At 45.1% G+C, this 9,478-nt stretch overlaps 1 long non-coding RNA gene across 2 annotated transcripts; it reads left to right on the top strand.

Annotated features, from left to right (window-relative positions):
* The first annotated feature begins 1,088 nt into the window (after nt 1-1,088).
* LOC142741351 (uncharacterized) lies at nt 1,089-5,698 on the top strand. 2 transcript variants are annotated; one of them, XR_012881106.1, is made up of 3 exons: nt 1,089-1,671; nt 4,271-4,465; nt 5,584-5,698. It is a non-coding gene; the product is annotated as an uncharacterized LOC142741351 (long non-coding RNA). The 2 variants fall into 2 exon arrangements; XR_012881107.1 differs by having other exon boundaries at nt 1,089-1,500; nt 5,584-5,697.
* The last annotated feature ends 3,780 nt before the right edge of the window (nt 5,699-9,478 follow it).

The raw sequence follows: 9,478 nt of genomic DNA, 5'->3' as shown, positions 1-9,478 counted from the left end.
TGTTTTTCTATAGAGTCAATGAAAAACGGCTCCAAAAACGTCTCAAGAAGTGACATGCACTTCTTTTTCGCGGCTGTTTTTTTACACGCCCGTTTTTTTAAAACGGGCGCTTAAAAATACGGCCCATCGGAACAGAACGCCGTTTTTTGAATTGAAATCAATGGGCAGATGTTTGGAGGCGTTCTGCTTCCGTTTTTTTTCGGCAGTTTACGGCCCCAAAATAAGCCGTGTGAACATGCCCTAAGGGTATGTTCACACCAGGGGCGTAACTAGGAAAGACTGGGCCCCATAGCAAACTCTTGACTGGGGCCCCCCCTCCCCTGGGTGTCACACAACCCCCCCCCCCTTGTAGATAGTGCCTTTTTTACAGCCCCCCCTGTAGATAACGCCATACAGCCCCCTCTGTAGATAGCGCCATACAGCCCCCTCTGTAGATAGCGCCATACAGTCCCCCCTGTAGATAACGCCATACAGCCCCCTCTGTAGATATCGACAAAGGGGGCTGTATGGCGTTATCTACAGGGGGGGCTGTATGGCGTTATCTACAGGGGGACTGTATGGCGCTATCTACAGGGGGGCTGTATGGCGTTGTCTATAGAGGGGGCTGTATGGCGCTATCTACAGAGGGGGCTGTATGGCGCTATCTACAGGGGGGCTGTATGGCGTTATCTACAGAGGGGGCTGTATAGCGTTATCTACAGAGGGGGCTGTATGGCGTTATCTACACAGGGGGGCTGTATGGCGTTATCTACACAGGGGGCTGTATGGCGCTATCCACAGGGGGGCTGTATGGTGTTATCTACAGGGGGACTGTATGGCGTTATCTACAGGGGGTCTGTATGGTGTTCCCTACAGGGGGGGTCTGTAGGGAACGCCATACAGCTCCCCCCTGTAGGGAACGCCATACAGCCCCCCCTGTAGGGAACGCCATACAGCCCCACCCTGTAGGGAACGCCATACAGCCCCACACTGTAGGGAACGCTATACAGCCCCCCCTGTAGGAAACGCTATACAGCCCCCCCTGTAGGGAACGCTATACAGCCCCCCCGTAGGGAACGGCATACAGCCCCCCCCTGTAGAGAACGCCATACAGCCCCACCCTGTAGGGAACGCCATACAGCCCCACCCTGTAGGGAACGCCATACAGCCCCCCTGTAGGGAACGCTATACAGCCCTGTGGATAGGGGATACATGTCTTTTGTTTAATGGCAGAGCGGGGAGATACCTCCCTGCTCTGCCGTAGTATTCAGTGGCGTCCCACTGTAGCAGCCATAGCGGCTGCTAGCGGAGCCTCCGGCCATGGTGGGGGCCCGTGCAGGCGGGCGACACGGTCCCCCTCATGCCGCGGGCCCCATAGCAGCCGCTACGGCTGCTATAGCGGTAGTTACGCCACTGACAGAGACATCAAGTGCTCCGTCCAGGAGCGGTATCCCCGGCCACACAGGGATTCCGCTCCTTCAGTGCAATGGCACAGGTCGCACACCCCTAAGGAAGGCCCAGGTAGGTACTAACCACTGCATATTGGTAACACAACACAAAACTTGTTGTTTTAGAGATGATCTAACCCAGTCTGCCTGTCACAATTTAGCCCTTGTCAAAGTCGCTCAGATCCTTTCAGACCCATTTTTCCTGCTTCCAACACATCAACTTCAAGAACTGACAGTTTACTTGGTACCTAATATATTTCACATCTTGTCTGGCGCCTTTGGGACGGGATAATCAATGTTATTACCTTCGCCTGTCAGTGGTTTTATTTTATAGCACAATGTTGTATATTGTGTAGACTTCAGACCCTTTAAATTTTTTCACATTTTGTTATGTTGAGGCCTTGTGCTAAAATAAAAAATATAAAGTTTTCCCCATAATTCTGCACTCAATACCCCCATAATGACAATGTTAAAACAGAATGTTAGTAATTTTTGCTAATTTATTGAAAAGGAAAAACGAAAATATTACATTGACATAGGTATTCAGACAGCTTACTCAGTACTTAGTTGAAACACCTTTGACAGTCTTCTTGGGCATGATGCCAGGTATGAACCTGGAGTTGGGTATGTTCCACCATTCTTCTCTGCAGATCCTCTCAAGCTCTGTCAAGATGGAAGAGGACCGCCGATGGACAGCCATTTTCAGGACTCCTAAAGAGATGTTTGATTGGGTTCAAGTCAGTGCTCTTCACAGAGTGGTCCCTAAGCCACACCTGTGTTGTCTTGGCTGTGCGCTTAGGGTCATTGTCTTGTTGGAAGGTGAACCTTTGGCCCAGTCCAGAGCACTCTGGATCAGGTTTTCATTAAGAATATCTCTGTACTTTGCTCCAATTATCTTTCTCTCAACCCTGACCAGTCTCCATGTCCCAGCTGCTGAAGAACACCCCCACAGCATGATGCTGCCACCACCATGCTTCACTGTAGGGATGGTATTGTTCAGGTGATGAGCAGATTCTGGTTTCCTTTAGACATAGCACTTAAAATTGAGGCCAAGAAGTTATTTTCTCACAGTCTGAGAGTCTTTTAGGTGCTTTTTTGCAAACTCCAGAGGCTTATTTCTGGCCATTTTGCCATGAAGCACAGATTGGTGGAGTATTTTTTACCCTTCTCCAGATCTGTGCCTCCACACATTCCCGTCTCAATGCTCTACAGGCAGTTCTTTTCTCCTCATGATTTGGCTTTTGCTGTGATATGCCTTGTCAGAGATTTTATATAGACAGGGAGTGTCTTTCCAAATCATGTCCAATCAAATGAATTTACCACAAGTGGACTCCAATCAAGGTGTAGAAACATTTCAAAGATCTAGAGAAATGGAAGGCCCCAGAGCTAAATTTGAAGTGTTATAGCAAAGAGTCTGAACACTTATGTCCACGCGAAACTGAGTTTCTAATTTTTAATAAATTTGCAAAAATTTCTAAAATTCTATTTTCACTTTGTCATTATGGGGTATTGAGTCCAGAATGATGGGGGAACACGTTTTTCATTTTTTATTTAAGCACAAATTCTCAACATTTGGGAAAAAAGTGAAAGGGTCTGAAGACTTTCCGAATGTACTATATATACGAGGGTGAGTCAAAAATGATACGCACTCTGGCTGTAGAATTTATTTTAATCAACTTTCAGAAAAGACAAATACATAATGTTTCAACATAATCTCCCTGCTTTTCAATACACTTTGTCCATCTTTCAACAAGCTTTCTTACTCCGACATTAAAAAATATTTTAGGCTGAGCTGCGGGCCACGAATGCACCGCTGTCTTCACATATTCATCAGATGTGAGCAATGGCTGATTTGCAAATGATTTGCCACATATGATTTGCCACATAATCCACTGATACTCGTCTATCCAATAGAATCAGTTCACGTCCACGCTCAATGTTTTCATCAGTTTTGGACGTGGATGGGTGTACGGCTGCTTCTTCATGGCTGACACATTTGCGCCCTTCCTTGTACTTCTCCGTTCATACACACTTCTTCATGACCTAACACTGTCTCCATACTGTGTACAAAGTCTTCGATAAATATCGCCACCAGACACACCCTCAGATCACAAAAAATGAGTCACTACATGCTGCTCTTCTTTCTAGCAAATCACAAGTGGGGCAGCCATTGTTTCTAGCACCACAGTCACAATTAAACAGATGTAGCGCGTTCAAATCTGCACAGCAATGACTGGGGAGACAGCTACCTCCTACGGAAAGCGCTGATAGGACAGCACGGCCAATAGAAGTTTTAATATAACCGGAGTGCGCATAACTCTTGACTCACCCTCGTATATATGTGTACATATATATATATATATATATATATATATATATATATATATATATATATAGGTTCAGAATGATTCGTACTGAAATGCTTATGACTTTAAAAGTGGGGCTGTCGTATGATGCCATCTTTGCCTCCAGTCAGTTAATGGAATTTCTGATTTGCTAGGAGTAACAACTTAGGCACAAAGCATTAGACCATGCAAAATCACCTGACTCTGGAAATGACAGTAGCACAAGAACTTTGTCGGAAGCTTCATGAAATAGGTTGACATGGTTGATCAGCTGCACAAAAGCCTAAGATCACAATGCCAAGTGTCGGCTTGAGTGGTGTAAAGCACACCACCACTGGACTCTAGTGTCAGGGGCAGTCTAGATGGGGGGGGGGCATGTGCACCCCAGGCCGTTCCCCAAGTAGACATTAGGGTCACAGCAAAATTGTGCCTGGGGAGCGGTGAGCACGGCTGCATTAACTGACCGCTCCTCGGGCCTCTTTACCTTCTCTTCTGCAGCCCGACACACTTATTAGGGCTATCCTATCAGGACAGTGGCATACCCGGAACATGAAGTGGACGGGGCCGGATTGTGAAGTGGCAGAGCTTATTCAGCACGGTGGTGGCTGACGAAAGAAGAAAATGAAAATAAAGAAGGAGAAAGAGAAGTGCCAGGAACCAACAAGAAGGACTTCCTTTAGGGCGCAGGAGCAGGTAAGCACCATAGTATGCATGTTTTACAGTTCCTGGCCCTGAATCAAAAATTATCACCTATTCACAGGATAGATGATAATTGTCAATTGCGAGTCTCGGGATCTCGAAACCCCCGTTGCTCTTCACTGCACAAACCTGCAGTTTAGAGGACAATAAATGGAGCTGTGGTCAAGCATGTGTCCACCTCTCCATTGAATGTCTATGAGAATGATAGAAACAGCCGATGCAATTGAAAGAGCTGGCGAGGCAAGGGAACCATCAATTTCCTACCTTGCCATTCGGCGCTCTTCTTTTGATGCAGGCAAGGAGATGATGTCATTATGCAGCCTGTGTCATTCCGCTGAAGCAGACCTGATCAGAAGAGTCCAGGCCTGCATTGCTGGAGGAGATAACAGCACAGGAACGCCAACAAGAAGGTATGATCTCTAGTAACCTGGTTACTAGCGATCATTCACCTACGTTTGAAAGTAGGTGAATGACCTCTAATAGTGCGGAAGTCCCGCACTAGGTTTATTTAGTGGCGCACACACCCAAGATGCGCCAAAATTCTGGCGCATCCTGGGTAACCCTGCACCCCTTACAAGCGCATCCCGGGTGATCCGGCACCCTTTACAAGCTTCAGTAAACTAAGCAGTGACAGCTCTAAGTCATTGTTTATTTTACATCACGTGGTGCCTGGTTACTTTTAAATGTAGGCCCATGAACTAAGGTAACCTACGACCACGTAATGTAAACTAACCATTGACACCTTATTCACAAGATCAGTGTCACATGGCTGCATAAAAATCAATGTATTTCTATAGGGCTATTCACACGGCCGTTTTTTTTATCGGACTGTGTGAATGGGCCGTGAAATCTTTTTTGCCCGTATATACAGATCCCTCAATAGTCTAGGGTCTATAAGGGATCTGCGGAAACGGTTCCCACACGGATGCAAATCAGCTGTGAAAAACAACCGTTTTTCACAGCCGATTTGACACACGTTCATGTGAATAAGGTCTTAATTTACTGTCACGGAGGACATTGTGGCTCCAGCGCTAGAATCTAAGGTAAGAATAATAATTGTTTTGCTTTTTTATGTGTTACTAATGTTTTTTTTTTGTTTTTCTTTTTTACAGATTTGGTTGTTGGACTACTTTGGATTCGTTGACTACTTCGATTACATCAGGGTTTTTTTTTAAAGAAAATAGTTAACAAGGGTTTTGTGAGTTTTTTTGTATTTAAATAAAAAAAAAAATTCTGTGTGCTGTTTTTTTTAACCCCTTAATGACCAGCCTATTTTGGACCTTAATGACCAAGCTATTTTTTACGTTTTTCAATCGTCGCATTCCAAGAGCTATAACCTTTTTATTTTTGCGTCGACATAGCTGTATAAGGTCTTGTTTTTTGCGGGACAAGTTGTATTTTTTAATAGCACCATTTTTAGGTACATATTATTTATTGATTAACTTTTATTAACTTTTTTTTGGGGGGGAATAGAAAAAAATCTGAAATTTTGCCACTCTTTTTTTGCGTCCTAAATCTACGCCGTTTACAGGGTGATATAAATAACACAATAACTTTATTCAGCGGGTTGTTACGATTGCAACGATACCAAATTTGTATAGTTTTTGTATGTTTTACTACTTTTACACAGTAAAAACGCTTTTTTTTCAAAATGATTTGTTTTTGTGTCTCCGTATTTGAAGAGCGTTTTTATTTTTTCGCTGATGCGGTTGTATGAGGGCTTTTTTTTTTGCGGTATGACTTGTAGTTTTTATTGGTACCATTTTGGAGTAGATGCGAGTTTTTGATCACTTTTTATCACATTTTTTTAAAGTCAGTATACACAGAAAACAGCAATTTTTCCATAGTTTTTTATTAATTTTTTTACGGCGTTCACCGTGCGGGTTAAATAATGTAATAGATTTATAGCCGGGGTCGTTACGGACGCGGCGATACCAAATATGTGTAACTTTTTAACTTTATTTTGTTTTTTTAATAGTAAATCATTTTGTAAGGGGAAAAGCTGGGTTTTTCATTTTTTTTCACATTTTTTTTTAAATTAACTTTATTAAACTTTTTTTTCACTTTTTTACTAGTCCCATTAGGGGACTATAATATGCGATTCTCCGATCGCATTTATAATACACTGCAATACTTTTGTATTGCAGTGTATTACTGCCTGTCCGTTTAACACGGACAGGCATCTGCTAGGTCATGCCTGCGGCATGATCTAGCAGGCATTCACTCCAGGCAGACCTGGGGGCTTTTATTAGACCCCCGGCTGCCATTAGAGACACAGACACTCGGCGATCGTATCGCCGGGTGTCGGTGGGAGAGAGAAGGAGCTCCCTCCCTCTCTCCAAAACCACTCAGATGCGGTGCTCGCTATTGAGCACCGCATCTGAGGGGTTAAACGGGTGAGATCGATACTAATATCGATCTCACTCGGCAGAGCAGGGACGCTCCCAGCCCTCAGCTGCCTCTGGCAGCTGAGAGCAGGGAGATTTGACAGCTCCCTGCTCTATTTACTTATTCCGATGCCGCGACGTAAAAAGTATGGCATCGGAATAAGGCCCGTTAGTGACCGATGTAGAAACACGATGGGTCGGTCACTAACGGGTTAAACTATATTACTACTGCCTTAGTAATGGCCACTGTCTGATTGGCAGGGCTTATTATCAGCCGGTGAAAAGGCTAACACTAACCCCCCATTATTACCCCAGTACCCACCACCACCAGGGGTACTGGGAAGAGCCAGGTACAATCCAGTACCCAAATATCTGTAGAGATGGCTGGGCACTGGGGCACCCGCAGGCTGGTATTATTAGGTCAAGAAAACCGTGGCCCTTCCCACCCTGGTAATACAAGGCTGCTGCTTTGTTGTATCTGGCTGGTAATGAAAAATGGGGGACCCCCACTTAGTTTTTGTTTTTTTTAATGAATAAATTATTGAAAAAACCGACGTGGGGGTCCCCCCTATTTTTGTGACAAATGTGAGATAGGTGCGCCTCCCAGTGCCAGACTTTCCGCTGCAGCATAAACGCACCATTTCCTGCGGTTTTGACTGCAGAAAATTGTGACTATTTTGCTGCGTTTTTCTCAATGCTAGGAGATGGTGAGATCTCCTGAAAAACGCAGCAATTCAGTCCACTTTCTGCAGCAGGAATTGACATGCTGCAGTACGAAAAATATGCACCCCAGGTCAATTTCTGCTCGGAATATTTACTCAGCGTGTGGATGACATTTGTTAAATCTCACCCACTTTGCTGCTACTGTATTCTGCTGCGTATTTTCCATCTGCAATTCCGGACGGAAAATATGCAGCAATTTCGCTTCATGTGGACGAGCCCTAAAGGGTACAAAGTGGACATGGACACCCCTACTAATAAATGAGTTGGGCAATATTAGCCACACCCATTTTTTAAATAAATGTAATGAAATCAAGCGTACAGCCTTGCTAGAATGGGTCATAGTTAAAGGGGTTTGCCCATCAGGGACATTTGTGGGATATCCACAGGATATACCTTAAATGTCAGATAGATGCACCTATCTCTAGAACGGGGCCCCCACACCACGTTCTACCTTTCTCGGTTCCAGCTGCCACTTGTGTTTCCGACCAAGAAATTAGAAAACAGCATAGCTCGCTGAGCTACGCTATTTCCGTAACTGCCATTCACTTCTATGGGAGTTACGAGAACAGCGTAGCTCAGCGAGCTATGCTGTTTTCTGATTACATGGTCGGAAACAGAGAAAGGTAGAACAGGGTTTAGAGGGCCGTTCTAGAGATAGGTGCAGGTCCCAGAGGTGGGACCCGCATCTATCTGACAATTATGGCATATCCTGTGGATATGCCATAAATATCCCTGATGGGCAAACCCCTTTAGGAGCGAAATACACCCCTATGTGCAAAGTGGGGTAATAGAAAATGGTTTGCTGAGTTTGGTGCAGAAGAGCTTGACTGGCCTGTGCAGAGCTGTGAGGTTAACCACCTTAAACATGTTTGGGCTAAATTCGATTGACAAGTGCAAGCCAGTACTTATCACCCAGCATCAACCAATGATCTTGTGGTTCAATGGATGCACATTATTTTTGGAGTTAGATGTTCAACTACTCATACAGTTATGATGCTCAGGTATCCACATACTTTTGGCCATGTATTCTAGTGACATGAATAGAGATGAGCGAACCGGGACAACCGAACCCGGTTTCGGTCCGAACATCGGGAAAAGTTCGGTTCGCAGCGAATCCGAACTTCACCGGATTCGGCCGAACACGTTTTGACCGAACCCGGTCAAAAATATTATACAAATCGGCAGCCACTTGTCTCTATCAATCACTGATAGAGAAAAGAGGCTGCTGATTAAAAATAAAATAAAAAGCATTTCATACGTACCCGGTCGTTGTCTTGGTGACGAGTCCCTCTTCTTCCAACAGTCCGACCTTCTTTTCTGACGTGGCAGCCTGTGATTTGTTGCAGAGTCCTCTGCAGCCTGTGATTGGCTGCAGAGGCCGCAGCAGCCGGTGATTGGCTGCAGCGGTCACTTGGGCTGTAACGTCATCCAGGAATGTCGGGCCGGATGTCGAGAGGGACGCGTCACCAAGGCAACGGCCAGGAGACCGGACTGGAGGAAGCAGAAAGTTCTCGGTAAGTATGAACGTCTTTTTTTTTTTACAGGTTACTCTATATTCTAATCGGAATTCACTGTCCAGGGTGCTGAAACAGTTACTGCCGATCAGTTAACTCTTTCAGCACCCTGGACAGTGACTATTTACTGACGTCGACTAGCAACGCTGCCGTAATGACGGGTGCACACATGTAGCCACCCGTCATTACGGGGCCTCATGTACACGACCGTAAAAACACCCGTTATTACGGGTCGTAATTACGACCCGAAATAGCGGGCCCATAGACTTCTGTTAGCCACGGGTACCTTCCCGTTTTCTCACGGGAAGGTGCCCGTGCCGTTAAAAAGATAGAACATGTTCTATTTTTTTATTTTACGGGCCGTGCTCCTATACTTTATAATG

The sequence above is a fragment of the Rhinoderma darwinii genome, chromosome 2 (assembly GCF_050947455.1).
Source record: "Rhinoderma darwinii isolate aRhiDar2 chromosome 2, aRhiDar2.hap1, whole genome shotgun sequence".
NCBI lineage: Eukaryota > Metazoa > Chordata > Amphibia > Anura > Rhinodermatidae > Rhinoderma > Rhinoderma darwinii.
Note: the sequence above shows the minus strand (reverse complement) of the source record. Positions and strands in the feature narration are given on the sequence as shown.